Source organism: Vulpes vulpes, chromosome 6 (assembly GCF_048418805.1).
Source record: "Vulpes vulpes isolate BD-2025 chromosome 6, VulVul3, whole genome shotgun sequence".
Taxonomy (NCBI): domain Eukaryota; kingdom Metazoa; phylum Chordata; class Mammalia; order Carnivora; family Canidae; genus Vulpes; species Vulpes vulpes.
In genome coordinates, this window is record NC_132785.1 from 129,627,630 (window position 1) to 129,644,742 (window position 17,113).

A 17,113-nucleotide genomic window follows, 5' to 3' on the forward strand; every position below is an offset into this window, starting at 1 on the left:
AATAAGGACACTTCTGGGGGCCCTGAGAGGACCGCGAGCCCTGGCCAGGAGCCTATTGTGTCTCGTGGAGACGGTGCCTTCGGGAGGAGGTGCCCATGTCAACGCTGCTGCCAGCTGGCCTGGGAGACCCCGGCCTCCCTCCAGCCGGCCTCCTTCATCAGGTGCCCAGAACTGTTTCTTCGTGCCGGTGGCAGAAAGGACTGACGATGGCCTCAGCAAGGCTGTGGCTCTGAGTGAGACTGTCATCGTCGCTGCTGCAGCCTTGGAAACCCCATCTCACAGGTGAGGACATTGAGGCCCAGGGAGTGAGCAGCCTTGCCCAGGCCCTGCTGGACATCCAGAGCCAGACTCTGAGGATCCATGTGCAGATGGTTCTTTTTATTTTTTTTAGGACTTTATATATTTATGAGAGAGAGAGAGAGAGAGAGAGAACGAGCAGAGGGAGCGGCAGAGGCAGAGGGAGAAGCAGGCTCCCCCTGAGCAGGGAGCCCAACTTGGGACTTGATCCCAGGATCCTGGGATTGCGACCTGAGCCAAAGGCTGACGCTTCACTGACTGAGCCCCCCAGGGACTCCCAGGTTGTCGTCGTTGTTTTAAATATTTTATTTATTTATTCATGAGAGACACAGAGAAAGAGAGAAAGAGAGAGAGAGAGAGAGAGAGAGAGAGAGGCAGAGACACAGGCAGAGGGAGAGGCAGGCTCCACGCAGGGAGCCCGGTGCGAGACTCGATCCTGGGTCCCCAGGATCACGCTCTGGGCTGAAGGTGGCGCTGAACCGCTGAGCCACCCAGACTGCCGTAGGTTGTTATTTTTAAAGAATAGAAAGATGCTTCTTCCTCAGTTTCCCCTGCCTACTGCTTCCTTCCTCTCTATGCTTCCTAGGTTTGCTCCTAGACCGCGGTTCTCGGCACAACAGGGTGGGAGGACGAGTCTGCGGGTGAGAAGGGACGGGCGGGCAGTGGCTATTCAAGTCCCCTCAGGTGCCACCGCCTCCAGGCATGAGGCCAACTCCTCATCCCTGCGCCCCTCGGCTCCCTGCGTGTTCCTGGCAAGCAGTGGCATCCCGAGGCCACGCTGTGAGAGGATGATCCCTTTGGGGATGTGCGTGAAGTCAAAACCCCCCCAGCTCTGCCCAGAGAGCAGTGTCAGGCCCTCACTCACCCAGGACAGAGGTGCTGGCCGGCCGCTTCCCACCCCCCCAGGCCCTGGGGCTCCACTAGCCTCCCCCCAGGACAGGGAAAGAAGCGGGAAGCCAGAAGGCCTGGCCAAGGCCAAGTCCGGGCAGGCCTGGAGCCGGCGGTGGCCCTCACGTCTGCAGCCTTCTGGAGCCTGGGCCTGGGCACCCGCTAGGCCCCCCTCCCCTCACGCTTCCCGGGTACCTCCTGGGCCCCCAGCACCCGCAGGGACACAGACTGAGCCGTGGAAGCCGTGTGGGCTGCACGCTGTGGTGGGGGCGCTGCGATTCCCGGGGTGGGGGCTGGCCGGGGCCTGCAGGCTGGAGCGGGGCTGTCCAGTCCCTCTGCTGCTGGCCCTGCAGAAGCACGGGGCGGGGGGGGGGGGGGGCTGGCCTTGGAACCCAGGGAAGAAGCCAGGCCCCCTGCAGCCCTCCCAGCCGGGAGAGCCTGAGCATGTTGCCGTGCACCTGAGTCCCTGCCCGAGGCGACAGCTTCCCTCCAGGGCTGTCGTGAGGCTGGAGTCACGCGCACAGGACCCAGTGGGCCTGTGAGTCTCCCGGTGCCCACCTGCTCCAGGTGCGGTGCACTCCTCGCCTCTGCCCACCTACCGCCCAGACAGGTGGCCCCCCTCGAGCTGCCTCCCACCTCTACCATTTCCTAGACAGGTTCAATCTAAGGGCCGGCGGGGCCGGGGTGGGGGGTGGCTCGTGAAAACCCCCAAGACCAGCAGCTGCTGTGCCCGCCTCAGCCCATCCTCACCACCCCCCAACCCCCCCACTGGGCTTGGGGCTGAGGCTTGGTGCTGGGACGGGACAGGACGACCCCAGGGTGTGTGCAGAGCAGCTGGAAGGCACCGGGTGCCTTCTGGAGACCTGCCTTCCGTTCCACCCATCCCCTCTCTGGGAGCTCCTGTTTCCCCGTCGGCCAAGTGGAAATCCCAGCTCCTGCCCTGCCCCCCTGGAGAATGGAGAGATGAGCTGTGTAAACTGTAAAGTGCTGCGACAGCAGGAACCAGGGCTCCTCCGTGACGCAGCAGCAGCAGCAGCACCTGCAGCTCCTCCAGGCTAGGCCCCGCCACGTTCCTCTCCTGCCCTCAGCGCCCCGCCCCACGGCGCCGCTCATCTCCAGGCCACGTTTAGCTGATGCTGAAGGTGAGTCAGGCGTGATGACGACCCGAGAGCGGTGAATCACAGGCGGCAGCAGGAGGCTGTGGGCGGGCGGGAGGAGCAGCCGGGCTGCAGGGCTGCAGCGAGCTCCCCGCAGGAGCAGAGGTCCCGCCAGCACTTCCCACGCCCCTGCGCACCCTCTAGGCCCCAGCTCCGTGCCCACAGCCTGCCAGGTCCCTGCGCTGAGGGGACCAAGGCCCAGAGCCTCACCCGGGGTTTGGGGACCTCAGGCAGGGAGCTGGAGGGCCCTGGGGGGCGGGAGGAGGTGGGGGCTTCTGCAGAGCCAGCCTCACAAAGGCCTCAAGGGAGGCCGTTGGCACCTGCTCCAGGGAGGAGGTTCCTTGTGAGGTTGAGGTGAATGAGGGTGTCACACTCTTTGCAACTCTGATCTGGCATTTTAAATTTTACCCAAAGCCTCACACGCAGTGGAAGTGGCTCTGGGCCCTTTGGGAAAGCTGCTTTGAAGTCTGATTCCTAAGCCAGGAGAGAAAGCACAGCTCGGTGGGCCCAGAGCACAGTGGAGCCAGCGCCAGGCAGAGCAGGGCAGGGGCTCAGGGCGGCAGTTACAGGGGTGGGGGGAGCGGAGGTAGGGAGAGGGGGAGCCCCCCCCAATGCTTGCCGTGGGGGCCTCCCCCGCCTCCCCCTGGTCCTCGCCCTGCAAGCTTCTGTGTACCTGAGAGAAATAGGCTTCTGTGAGGACGGGGTCAGGAGTGGGGCGCACGCGGGGGCGGGCGGCGCTGAGGCAGGTCAGTCTTTCCTTCCTGCAGGAGGCAGTGGGGGCCGAGGGCGGCAGCCTAGGAGCCGAGGAACCCCGGCTTTCCCGAGGCCCCAGCTGCTTGGTGTGACTCCAGCGCGCGTGGGGTGGCCAGGCTGCCTGGGGCTGGCGGTCGGACAGACGGCCACCCGGACGGCTCTCAGGGACGCCCGCCCCCGCCCCAGCTGGCCTGGGGGATTATTACTTATTGTTTTTAAAGTGCCCTGTTGTTATTTTCTGATTACCAAAGCGATACACGCTCATGATAAAGAGCTTTAAGCACCGAGTGGGTGGTTATGAGCTGGGTTCATGGAAGGGGAGGTGACGCGCTCCGTCCAGATTCATCAGTATCAACAGCAGGAGGACAAAAAGGATTTAGTCAACCTTCCCCGGGGACACAGGAGGGTAAGGATGGTGGCAGACAGACGGGTCTACACGGCGGCCCCTCCCAGCCTCAAGCTGACCAAATGCTGGCGTTTCCGGCACAACCCCGTGGGGCAGGGGTGGGAGCGGCCAGCGGAGCAGGTGCTGGCCCAGTCCCAGGTGATGGTGGCCATGGGGCTGTGCCTCCCTGGGTGGGACGGCCAAGGGCTGGGCTGCTCTGGGTTGGGGGGTCACTCAGAGCTGGCGGGTGCATTCTGGGCTGGCGTGCATGAAGCAGTGGGCCCACAGGGGAGGCGGAGCCTGTGTTTCTGGGGCCCTGAGTTTAGGGCTGAGCCCCTCCCTGAAGCCCACAGGTCACTTCATTCATCCTCATGCAGTCTCAGTCTCACCCTGGGCCGTGGATGTGCACATTGCACCCTCATTGTACAGCTAAGGAACCGAGGCCGAGAGGAAATTCACGTTACTCCATAGCTGAGTGATTTGAACCTGGTGTTGTCTGGCAGCAGCAGCCCCAGGGGCCGGCGGCTGGGAGGTCGGAGGGGACCAGCCGGGTCTGCAGTCAGCCCCAGGGTGAGACCAACCGTCCCCTACTGCTTTGGGGTGCGTGGTGCAGCCTGGTGCTGAGAGCTGGGAGTCTGCCTTCAGACTGCCCCGGTCTTGATCTCAGTTCTGCTGAGTACTAGCTGTGTGCCCTTGGGCAGCTTCCTCACCCTCTCTGAGCCTTGGTTCCTCATCTGGAAGGACAGATGATGACCCCTCTACCTTGTGAGCTGCAGTGAGGATTGACAGAGGTGATGGAGTCCCTGGGTCTGTGAATGATGGCCATGATCCCGAGGCAGGGTGAAACAGGGGCAAGAATGTCCACCCCGGGGCGAGGCCCACCTGGCCTAGCTGGAGAGGCCACCCCTTCCTGGCTGGGCTCCTGAGGAAATACCCAGCTGGGTGCTTGGCACAGAACCTGGCACATGGCAGTGCCTCACAGGGTGCATGCAGTCCCTACGGGCTTTCTTTCTCCCTATTCCCATACTCACCGAGGCTGCTGGCAAGCCACGGCTCCCCCAGGCCCGTCAGGAGGACTCTCAGGTGCCCGAATGTCCGTCAGGACTCCAGGAGCCTCTGGCACAGAGTGGGCCCAGCCCACCCTTGCTGGATTCTTGGGACCTGGGTCAAGTTCCTACATGTTCTTTTTCTGGTCAGGACCCATTTCTGGGTCTCACGTCTGCCCTGGCCTGGGCCCTGGGGCCCTACTGTCTGCCAAGTGACTTCCCCAGCCCTGGGATCCCTCCTGGCTGCCCGGGCAGCTTCCTCCTCTGCCCTCTCATGGGGCCGTTCCAGGTCCTTCCCCACCTCCCAGTGCCTGCTCTCCCATCCTGACCTTACAGCAATGATGCTCCTGCCCGTCTTTGGAGGGCAGGGGCTCCTGGAACCCAGGGGTCACCAGGCACCTAACTTTTTCCTGGTGCCCTCCAGGGGACTGCATATCATCAGGCCTGACACATTTCTCCCAGGTTTTGGTGTGCCCCTTTGGGTGAAGGTGACCAGATCTGGGGAACCTCCCCCAGAGCCCCTGGGGTGAGCTGGGGCCCCGGGCTTGTGTCCCGATGGAGAAGGTCTTGGCGTTTGCCAACTGTGCCTAGGGGTGGGGTGGATTGGGGGCACACTTGGCAGGTCTAGAGATGCCCGGGGTCTGGGTGGGAAGCAGAACTTGGGAAAAGTGCGTCAGAGAGGGTCTGGGTGCTCTGAAGAGGGGTGCCCGGGTGCAGAACTCTGGTGGGCGCTGATCTAGCCCGGGTGCCTAAAGGGGGCGCTTAGGAGAGACTCTGGTCAGGACACCTTACAGGCCTGTTGCAGGTGCTTGAAAAACTTACCTCTGACTTACCTGTTTTCTGTTGCTTTGTGGCTGCTGGTGAACCAAATTTGCTGGCTTCCTTTGGTTTCGCTGTGTGTTTTGCTGTTTGGCTAATTAGTCTTGGTCTGACACATTTTCTCTTTTGGAGAAACCATTCATGCGTGTTTGGCATGAAAACACCGTTGCTGAATTTTTGGGACCCTCCGAGCACTTAGGAGACGCGGCTGAAGCCAGGCCCAGCTCGGAACCACCCCTGCCCCAGAGGCGCACCGGAGGCTGGCGGGGAGCCGGTCGCGGGGTGTGTTCATTGAGTGAATAGACGACCTGGATGGGGGCCGGAGGTCCTGACACTCGAGAGGAGCAGGGCAGGAGGGTGGGGCCTTGCAGAAGGGGTGCCTCTCCGTGTGTACGTGTGTCTTATTTATTTGAAATCAGATTGTAGGGCAGCCCCTGGGGCTCAGTGGTTTAGCGCCGCCTTCAGCCAGGGGCGTGATCCTGGGGTCCTGGGATCGAGTCCCACGTCGGGCTCCCTGCATGGAGCCCGCTTCTCCCTCTGTCTGGGTCTCTGCCTCTCTTTCTCTCTGTGTCACTCACGAACAAACAAATAAAATCTTTAAAAAAAGAAAAAGAAATCAGATTGTAATTCTCGAAGATTTCATAAAAATTAAAATCAGTGAAATCCAAGTCCCTCCCGGTGAAGCCCCTTGATCCTGTCCCTGGCATCCTGGCTGTTTGGTTTGGGCGCACAGTTGGTCAGACTTTTTCCTTGTTACTTCCACAGGAGCATGTGTCTGTATAAATGCGTCATTTGAGTTTCGTGCCTGTGTGTGTGTGTGTGTGTGTGTGTGTGAATCAAATGGTGTCATGCTTTACTTATCACCCCGTAAACTGCCTTTTTCCTGGGGCAAAGTACATCTTGGAGGTGTGCCCTGTCAGTGGGTGGAGGCTGCCCTGTGACCTGCCACCTCCTCGCAGGGCCCAGAGCTGCAGCGGCTGGCCACATGGCAACCCTCACGCACCCATTTTATGGATGAGGAAGTCGAGGCTCAGAGAACTTGTCTGACTTGCCCGGTGTTACAACCCAGTGGCGTGATGGTCAGGGTTTACTGGGGACGGAGGGGACATGCATGACCGGGGCCCAGTGTGAGGCAAAAAGAACGGAGTGGCAGATAATGGGGGGCAGGAGCCGGGAGTGGGGGACAGGCCAGAGCCCAGATGCCAGACGGAGGAAAGCTCGGCAATTGTGGCTGTAATTGAGGCGTGATGCTGAGGGGTTACACCGGCGCGGATTCCCTGGGGCCTCCAAGGCCTAGACTCTCAGGGCCAGAGATGACCCCATGGGCCCTGCCCTCTTCTGTGCCAGGTGGTCCCCAGCGCAGAGCGGGGTCCTGCTGCCCGCATCCCCCACGGGATAGTGTCAGTTCTCACATGGCCCCCGGCCCTGGGTGGCCTCTACGGGGCACCCGTCCCCCAGGGCTTGGGTCAGGGTAGGGCACATGCCAGGAAAGGCCGGGCCCCCCGGTGGGCCGAGGCTGTGTTGCCCATGCAGGCCCGGCCAGCCGAGGTGCTAATTAGGGCGGACTTCCTGAGGAGGAGGAGAAGCTTGAGGAAGTGGCCTCCTGGTTCTCAGGCGCCCTTTCCTTCTGATTCACCGCTGGCCTGCCCACGGGCTGCCTGGAAGTCACCCAACCTCCCCAAGCCTGGGGACACCTGCCAGGTCACGGGCCTGCCTCGGCTGACCCACCTCCCGGGGATTTGGCTGAAAGGGGATGGGGAATCCCGAAGGGTGCGGTGGGCGGGGGAGACTCTCGGGGTGCAGCCGGGGTGTGTTTCCCGAGCCAGCGCCCGCACGGTGTCCTCGGCCTGGTTTCTGCAGGGCCGCGCCCCACCTGAGCACACTGTGCAGCTGAGGGCCCAGCTGCCGGCGGTGTCTCGCCTGCCATGGGGGTGTGCGGCGTCCTGGCCTCCGATCTGCGGGTGCTGGGGCCCCCAGGCCCTCGCGCTCTGCTGGCTGTGTGGCCCGGAGCTGCCTCTGGCCCTCCAGGTGTCTGGGCTGCCCTGCCTCCCGCGCCTACCGGGTCACACTGGACTCTGGGTTCAAAGGGTTGGGGTGGTGGCGGCTGCGGGCTGCTGGCGCCCCGGCCTTGGGGGCTGGCGGCTCCAGCCCCGACACATCCTGCGGGCTCATTTTGTGGGTCTTGACCCGGCCGTGGAGCAGAACCTCTTGGGGAGCACTTGGGGAACTTTCGTTTTGACAAATGTCGTATCTTACATGTCAAACTTTTCACCGAGGCAGACAGGATTTCTTTTTTTTTTTTTTTAAAGATTTTATTTATTTATTCATGACACACACACACACACACACAAAGAGCGAGAGAGAGAGAGAGAGAGAGAGAGAGGCAGAGACATAGGCAGAGGGAGAAGCAGCCTCCACGCAGGGAGCCGGATGTGGGACTCGGTCCTGGGACCCCAGGATCATGCCCTGGGCCCAAGGTGATGCTCAACCGCCGAGCCACCCGGGCTGCCCGCAGACAGGATTCCTAATCGGCCTCCCTGACCCCATATCGATGATCACCTCACGCCCAGCTTGTTGATTTACAGTCTCTCCAGATCCCTTCTCCCTGTATTGTTTTGAATCAACCCTTCTGCCTAGAAGTCACCCAACCTCCCCAAGCCTGGGGACACCTGCCAGGTCACGGCAGGTGAATCAACTGCCCTTTTCCCCCTAAAGTACCAGTCCCAGACTCACCCCCAGGAATGTAACCGAGTCAGCTAGGCTGGGGCCCAGAAAACGTGTATTTTTGCAAAGATCCCTGGAGGTGTGCAGGTGCAGTGGGGACGTGGCCCCCAGGAGGATCTGGGAGACGTGGTGATACCCGCAGGGGTGCAGACAGGTGCTGCCACCTTCACTTGCAGACAGGGAAGCCACGCGTGGAGACGGGTCCCAGTGCTCGCTGAGCCAGGGGTCCGGGGCGCGGCCGGGGCCCTCCCTCGGGCCGCCTGGACGGTGCTGACGCCGGGCAGCAGCAGGCTCCCGCGGGCCGCACAGACCCGAGCAGTAGGCACGCGCCCAGGGAAGTGGCTAAGCGGTCACCCAGGGGGCTGCGCGTTCCCAGGAGGCCCCAGAGCACCAGCCAGGTCCTCCCAGGGGAGAGCCCGGCGCGGAGCCGGCCCACAAGGGACGCTTTGTTCACCTGTTAAACGCCTCCCCTGGTTATTTACTCCCGGGACTCGATGTAATACGGGGTGTAAGTTACTCTTTAACAGGCCACCTGATCCGGGCCACCAAGCTGCCCTGAACTCATTTCCTGGAAGAAAGGCGCTCCCACCACCAGCTGAGGTGTTTGTTAACCAGCCCCTGGTGGTCAAGGCAACGCTGGGCGTGGCTGCCTCCTGCGCCCCGAGCTCACCCTGGGAACCCCGCGTCCTGGGGGCGCCCGGCCTTCCCGAGGGAGCAGCAGACACGCTGGGCAGCAGCGCCCTGACCGTCTGGGCGGGGAGCTGAGAGGCCCGTCTGTTCGGCTCCGCTTTGAGAGAACAGGGGCAGAGTTGGGGTCCTGGGACCCCAGCGCACACCCGGACCAGCTGCCCCGAAAGCTCAGCTTCCAGGCCAGCGTGGCTGGGTGACATACCAGGTGAACTAACCTTTCCTTAAAGCGTGGGTACAACTTCACTAACTTGGGGGCTTTACAAACCAAAATCTGAAAATGCAGACAGGGTTTCAGTGATGGAGGGAGAGATGAGGGTCAGAACCATTGCGAAGGAAAACCGGCCCCGTGGTCCCTGCTGGCTGTGACCTAGAATCTGGTACAGAAAGATGAGCTGGGCCTGTCGCCTGTCCCTGTTGGCCCTCCCTGTCAGGTGTGTGGACCACAGCAAGAGGAGAGGCTCTGCCCACCAGGCCCCACATGGCGTTCAGCTGTTGTCATCAGGGCCCAGACCAGGAGGAGGGAGAGGACTGGGACAGTGTCAGGCCCAAGGCCTGGAGGGATGCAGACAGCTTTGACCTCGGAGACACAGCTCTGGGTTCCAGGAGGCCCAGGGGCCCCACGGTCTTCTTTGGGCTCCCCGAGGATCCTCTGGCCTGCCTGGGCCAACATGCAAGGGCAAACCAAGGGAGAACACCCCAGGATGGACGTTTGTGGATACTGGAGTCCTCTCTCCTTCTGCCTGCCTCGGTTTACAGGCTAGTATTGGTCAAATGTCCACTCTCTTTTTTTAAAATATTTTATTTATTTATTCATGAAAGACACAGAGAGAAAGAGAGAGAGAGAGAGGCAGAGACACAGGCCGAGGGAGAAGCAGGCTCCACGCAGGGAGCCCGATGTGGGACTCGATCCCTGGACCCCAGGATCACACCCTGGGCCGAAGGCAGATGCCCAACCGCTGAGCCACCCAGGCATTCCTTTTTTATTTTTTTTTTAAGATTTTATTTATTTATTTATGAGAGACACAGAGAGAGAAGCAGAGACACAGGCAGAGGGAGAAGCAGGCTCCATGCAGGGAGCCTGATGTGGGACTCGATCCTGGGTCTCCAGGATCATGCCCTGGGCTGAAAGCAGGAGCTAAACCACTGAAGCCACCCAGGCTGCCCAAATGTCTACTTTCTAGTAAACACAGGTCAGCTCTCATCGGCTCACATGCTGGGCTGCCAGGACCTGACTGCTGGGTGGGTGGACAGGTGGGGAAGGGTAGAGAGAAGACTGTGGGAGGCATCTGGTGAGTGCCGGGGCAGCTCAGGCGGGAGGGGCACCCGGGGTGTTCTGGTCTGGAGTGATGCTAGCACCATCTTTGTTAACATATGGATTTGACCACAAACGGGATGGGAAGAGAGTCCATCTCCTGGAGACGGGGTGGGGGTGGGTGGGTGGGGAACAACAGGCAGGAAGGCAGGACCTCAGGTGCCCGTCTCAATGTTTAGTTCGGGGTGGGGGGAAGGCAGGGGACAAGCCCAGGCCACTGGCTGGACACAAGAGGGGCAGGAAGGGAGATGACCCAGGGCCCGAGGCCTCCCCCGTCCAGGTACACCAGAAATGGAGCCTCAGGCGAGCAGCTCAGCTGAGGCCCCCAGGTGCTGGGGGATGGGCTCCATGGATGCTCCCGGCCATAATCAGGGGCTGGGTGGGCAGGTGGGCAGGAGAAGGCGAGGGAGGCAAGCTTTCTGGCAGGTAGCCCTGCTCTGTGGCCTGGCTTCCTGGTGACATCTAGATGCCTGGCCTGAGGGGGCTTGTCTCTAAAGGACGGTGCCCCGTGTTAGGGCCATCGATCCACGACTGCCTCACTGACAGCAGTACTGCAGGTGCCTAACCCCTTTGCAGAAGACTCTGCTCCAGGCTCCCTCTAAAGGCAGGATCCTCCAGGTCAGTGGGTCTTGAACCTGAACGCGATCAGCATCTCCCGGAGGGCTCTTCAAAGCCTAGGTCACGGGCGCCACCAGAGTGTCTGAGGCAGCGAGTCCTGAGACCTGGCATTTGTGACCGGGTCCCAGATGCTGCTGCGGCCCCAGGACCCCACTTTGAGAACCGCTGCTCTGCCTGAAGACACCTCAGGACTTAATTCACAAACATGCACCTTGCAGAAGGGAACTGGGCCTTGAGCACAAGCGAACCACCTGTCACCCCAGAGACCCGCCTTATGGTGCTTGGGCCCCAGGGGTGGGACCCATGGTCTGCGGGCAGAGCCCTGGCTGCCTTCCTGATGGTGGGGTGCGGACACCTCCAGGCGGTGCCGTGGCTCAGGGAGAGCCGTCCTGGAGGCAGGGGTCTCAGAGGGGTGGGGATCCAGTGATGCGGCCCCCCTACCCCCGCCCCGATTGACCACGTTGCAGAGGCTCAGTGGCTGGTGGGGCCTTGGCACACAGGGTGGACCTTGGAGCCACTCAGCCTCCTGAGGTGGGTGCATGCAAGGCCACGGGTGCTGGTTTCACTGGAAAAGCCACTCGGTTTCCAGGCCGGATGGGAGACGTGGACTCGAGGCTCCTCTCTGCCCCTTTTCAAAAGAGAGAAAGGCCGCGCTTTCAACGGTGGTGCCGCCCTGGGTCCAGCCATTGTGGCCGCAGCGGGAACCTGAGCCCAGCGACAGGCCGCGCCTCTGTGCACCTGGCCGGCCCCACAGTGGTCCCTTTGTGGCTCGGGGAGGGCAGCGGGCCTCCCGCCAGCCTCGGGTGCCGCAGGTTTTGGGAGCTGGAGTGAACGGGGAGGTGATGCCGGGAGGGGAGCGCTCCCCGCTCGCTGCTTTGAAAGGCGGCTGAGTCCTAGGACGGACTGTGGGAGCTGCCGGGGAGGGGGACCCGGGGAGGGGGTCCCGGGGAGGGGGCCAGGAGAGACCCGGAGGTGGAGGGGGGCAGGCTCCCAAATGCCCGAGGGGGTTCATCGGAGTCTCCTGACCTGAGCTTGCGTCTTGGGCAGTCCGGGGGTCCCCAGATGTGCTGGGACACGAGCTCTTGGCTGCTCCTGGGCCGGTCCTCGGAACCGGCTCCGGCTCTGGGTGGGCAGCGACAGGGGCCACCCTGTCTGGATCCTCCCCAGACTCTTCATTGGGGAGGGAAATCATCCCAGACATTCTTCTGTCACCTACTCGGAGGGTGGAGAGGGCTGGGGGAGGTGGGTGGGGTCTCGCATGCGAAACACATGGTGGGCCCCTCCAGCTCATCTAGGGGGCCACGCTCTCTCCGGGGCTCCGGAGAGAGCGTGGGCCAGGGAGCCGCCTTCAGCGAGGGTCGGCCTCCCAGCAAGAGCTGGAGAGTCCAGGAGAGCTGGAGAGTCCCCAGGGGTGGGGAGAGGAGACTTAGGAACCTGGTGATGTGGAAACCAGCACCCCCAGAGTGTGTTCCAGGAACAATGTGCCTCAACGTCACACATTTGGGCCACTGGTTCAACCTGTTCCCTTCTTGCGGGACTTGGAGCCTCTCTCGCTGTCTTGGGGACACTCAGTGCCCCACAGAGGCCGCAGTTCCCAGGGCAGCGGGGTGGGGACATCGTCCCCCAAGCCCACCCTGGGAGACGCAGCTGTACAGCCCCATTCCCCACGTCCTTGTCATTCTTCCAGAGCCACCAGCCCTTATTCTGTTTTACCAAGAACCAGGAAACTCTTTTTAACTGGCATTACATTTAGCAAAACATCGGAGTGCCTGCTACCAACGCCCGGCCCTGCGTGGGGTCACAGGCATAAGGAGCTGGAGACGGAGTGGGGTCCTTCTCAGAAATCTGCACTTTATTAGGGTCCATGGTCCTATACTTGCTTCACAGCTTGGTTTCCTGTTTGTTTTGTTTTTGTTTTTTGGATCGTGAGGTTTAGGTTCATTACAGATCCACTGGCTACGGAATTATAGAGCTGAGAGCTACTCTGGAGGCCATTTAATTCAATTACTTCACTCTGGAGACAGGGAAGCCAAGACCCAGAGACGTCAAGGAGTTCGCTTGAGGCCACACACACACACACACACACACACACACACACACAAGTGATAAATGGTAGCACCCGTTGGGATCTGAATCCAGCTCAGCAGAATGATCTTGGGTTCGGAGGCCACAAGCTGTATGCTAGTAAGGCATTTCCAGAAATCTGCATTTAAAAAAAATTATTTTATTTATTTTAGAGAGAGAGGCAGAGATAGCAAGAGAGAGCACAAGCAGGGGGAGCAGCAGGCAGAGGGAGAGGGAGAAGCAGGCTCCCCGCTGAGCAGGGAGCCCTGATGGGGGGCTCCATCCCAGGATCCCCGAGATCATGACCTGAGCTTCACCGACCCAGGTGCCCTGCAAAATCTGCTTTTAATACACACAGTTGCAGATCCAGGTTTGCTTTCAGTAGGCAGGATTCCTGACATGAAGCACAGCAGGTGCGTGGCAGACCGGAGATCACTAAAATGTGGGCCAGGTGGAAGTTCACGAGACTGTTTCTTGAGCTGTATCCGTAACGTAAAGGCATTTTGTCACATGCTTTTCTGGTTCGAAAGGATTGTCACAAGACCAGACTCTTAATACAATGATCCCCGAAGATGGCAATGAATAGAAAAAAAATTTTTTTATAAATATTTTATTTATTTATGAGAGAGAGAGAGAGAGAGGGGCAGAGCCACAGGCAGAGAGAGAAGCAGGCTCCATGCAGGGAGCCCGACATGGGACTCGATCCCGGGACTCCAGGATCACGCCCTGGGCTGAAGGCGGCGCTAAACTGCTGAGCCACCCGGGCTGCCCAGAAAAAACTTTTGACAAGGCACGAAACCACAAAACTACTGCATGCCGTAGTTGACATTTACTGGAGTTTTTAAAGAGTCAGTATTCCCCTTTTTTCTTTACTGATTTCCAGCAAGTTCTCCATTCCAACCCCAACATTTAGACCTATTTTATAGTTCTTTTCTGAGGTGGGACAGCGTCTTCTACCTCGTGTGGGTGTCCACGGCCCCTGGCACAGCATATACGCCACCAGATGTTGAGGCCTGGCAGCTAACCACACCTCACCCTTGGTGCCCTGTGGTGGCCGGTGGAGAGGCCAGCGCCACCTGCTTCTGTGGGTTGGGAGCAGCCCTTGTCCGCGTCACACAGGCATCGGGGGGCTTGGGTGAACCGCCTTGGACGCCTGGTACTGCTCAGGGTCATGGACACAGCGGGCACTGGAGACCAACTCCCTCCTGACACTGCTGTCTTCCTGCGCAGCCTAATCCGCTTGCTCTGTGCGCTGGAGTGAGATCGGCCCCGTTGGACGTGGGTCTGCTGCCTGCCACCCACGTACCCGGACTTGTCCCCAGTGCCCTTGGAGCTCCCAGTGCAGTGAGTCTAGCTCAGGGGAGTGACCTAATGCCATGGCAGTGGCTCCTACCTGCTGTGGCTGTGAGCTGTTCAAACCCTGCCCTTTTCTTTTGGTGGTTTCTAGGACATCCGACTATCAGATGTTCAAATTTGTTTGACTCTTTGAATTTATCTTGTTTCCCTTAAAATGACACGTACGTGCATTTCTATTTTCAGCCAAATAGCATTCATCTGACATCGTGCATTTAAGTTTTACAAATCGCAGCGCTCCACCTTTCCATTATGGAGAATTTTTTTTTTTTTTTAACATAAAGATGGCAGGACAAGACCAAATATGTGTTATTTGGAAGGAAGAAAGTAGTAGACCATGCTGACCGGCACAGGAACATTTATAATCATGACCATTTCAGTTCTCAGTTGTAATTTTAACTTGCAAATAAGTTTTTGCTAATTAAGACATGTGTTTTCTGACATTTCTTTTCTTTTTTTTTTTTTCTTTTCTTTTAGACTTTGGCCCTTGACGGAGGTCAAGGCCCTTGCAGCCTCCGTACCCCAGACCTGGAAGGAGACAAATGTAAACGTTGACTCTAGCTGTATCGGTGACTTGGCTAGAGGAGAGCTTTCCGTGGCGTGGTAACGAGGCGGCCGTTGCCTGACTTAAGCAACTAGAAGTTTGCAGAGTGTCCCTCCATTTCCTGGGGCCGCCCCGTGGCGGCTCCTCAAGTAGATACGGTACCACCAACCAAACTTTGATTGCACAGCTTTTGTTTTCTGCTTAAGTGTTTTTTTAAACCATATTTACAGGGAGAAGCTCAAACATGTATACAGGCAGAGACCAGTGTCCTGACACTCCCCCCACGCAGCCAGCGGCAAACTTCAACACATCATGGCAATGTCTTCTGAGCTGTACCCGCGCTCCCCAGTTGATTTGGACTGGTTAATGTTTGCTTATGTATATATTTTTAAAGATTTTATTTATTTATTTGTCAGAGAGAGAGAGGGAGAGGGAGAGAAAGAATGAATGAGGAGGGGGAGGGAGAAGCAGACTCCCCGCTGAGCAGGGAACCCAACATGGAGCTGGACCCCAGGACCCTCGGATCGCGCCCTGAGCCGAAGGCAGACGCTAAACCGACTGAACCACCCAGGCGCCCCTTTGCTCATGAATTTAAAGGTAAATCCTAGATACCACGTCACCCCTACATATTTTCCCCTGCATCTGCTTGTCTGCACCAAACACAGTTTCTGCAATAACCACAAAGCCAGTGTTGTAATTAGCACAGTCACCTGGTGAAAGTTCTTTGATGTCACTTAGCATCCGGCCCGTGTTCGAATTTCCCCACATGTACCGGGAGTACCTCTGGGCGAGGCTTGTCTGCGTAAGGGTCTAAGCCGGAGAGGGCTGCTGAGCAGGTGCTGTGGCGCACACTGCCCCCCCCCCCCCACGGGCTGGGCCTGCAGCTCACCGACACCCACTGCTGCGCGGCGCCCCCCCCCCCCCCCCACATTGTGCTTGTTTACAAGTCTGTTCTTTAGACTCCGGAGGCGGGGAGGAAAGGGTCTCTGGGCTGATCATCTCTACACCCCGGTTCTGAAACAGAAAGTCTGATTCGGAACCCTGGCTCTCCCGGTTCATTAGCTTGTCCGGTAACCAGCTAGTTATCTGCTACTGCGGGCTAATGTCCTGTCAAGACCTTCGCTTCTTTACCTGTGAAGCAGGGTGACAGCATGAGCTCCCAGGGCGTTGTGCGGGTTGAGTGGGTGCAAAGCGGAGTCTGGGGCCGGGCACTCGTACTTAGGAGCCGCTGGCTCTAGAGACACAACCCCACGGAGGGCAGCAGAAACCACGTCCTCCGAGGTGTTCGGCGGCTCGTGGGTCCCTGGGAGGCACAGGGCCCAGCACGAGGACACTCGGGGCCCCAGCGCAGTGCTTAAAGTTGCGCCGTCAGGTGCCCAGACCCGCCTTCGCTTCCCTCTGCCTTTAAGGTCACACCAGGAAAGGCGGTGCGCCAAGCCAGGATGGGGGTGAATGTGTGGGTTTGAGGACAAAAAGCCTCCTTGTTGTTTCTTCTGGAAACTGGCTGCTCCCTCCCATGGCTGAGGTGGAGGGGCCCTCGCTGTGTGGGCAGCACACCTCCTGCTGGGGCACTGCCCCCACCCCGCCCCGCGCTCCCCACCCGGGCACCACCCACCCTGTGCGCTCCGGGGCGCCCAGCCAGGCGTGGTCCCCGCAGGCAGCTGCGGGACAGTGGGCTGGTGGCGGGCTCTGGCTCCACCTGCCGGCCGCCTCAGGACACCTGCTGGTTCCCGGAGCTGGAAGTCCCAGGGGCTTCTTGCCGCGTCCAAACAGTAAGTGGGCTCTGGCCTTTGCAACAAAAGGCTACTTCTTTACCCTACAAAACACACGGCCTTCACTGAGGGCTTCCAGGGCAGGAAACCACCTGGCCTAGCAGGAAGATCCTTTTGCTTCCCTTTTAAAGGCATGGCTGATTCTTGGCAGGTTTCTGGGGGTGGGGTGTTTTATCTTTGACATCCTCCAACCTGCCTTCGCGTATCACTAACCACAAACTGCCCGCTGCGGCAGGCGGCATGCAGCCCGCCCAGACCGGTCTTCCTTTCAGAGGATCTGCTAGGTCTCATCACGAAGGAAATGAAGGCTCTTCGTAAAAGAAATCCCACGGTCCCTCACCCCACTCTGCACAAGCAGAGGTATCGCAACTCGTTCACAATGGCCATGAGCATCTTTTGCAAAAACATTTACGTACCGAGATAACTAAAGGAACCCACATGTTGTAAAGGGGGATGTGCCCCTGGCGCCAGCACTGCAGCCCTTTTCAGCTTCTAGGGCTGGTTCCCCGGGTGCCCCTTCTCTCCCTCCGTGCAAGTGCAGATTCCTGGGGTCCCAGGCCCAGCCCTGGCTAGGTGACCTTTGCCTCCTCATGGCCTCTCGGTCTGTTTCCTTCTCTGTATGGTGGGACTGTAGCTCCACCTAGTTCAGCTCTGAGGACCGCATGAGCTAAGACGTGTAGTACAGGCAGCA

The 17,113-nt window shown here is 59.5% G+C and overlaps 1 long non-coding RNA gene across 1 annotated transcript; it reads left to right on the forward strand.

The window, feature by feature from the left end:
- Window positions 1-8,643: 8,643 nt before the first annotated feature.
- LOC140599428 (uncharacterized) lies at window positions 8,644-15,351 on the forward strand. Its single transcript, XR_012002330.1, has 2 exons — window positions 8,644-8,964; window positions 14,584-15,351. It is a non-coding gene; the product is annotated as an uncharacterized lncRNA (long non-coding RNA).
- The last annotated feature ends 1,762 nt before the right edge of the window (window positions 15,352-17,113 follow it).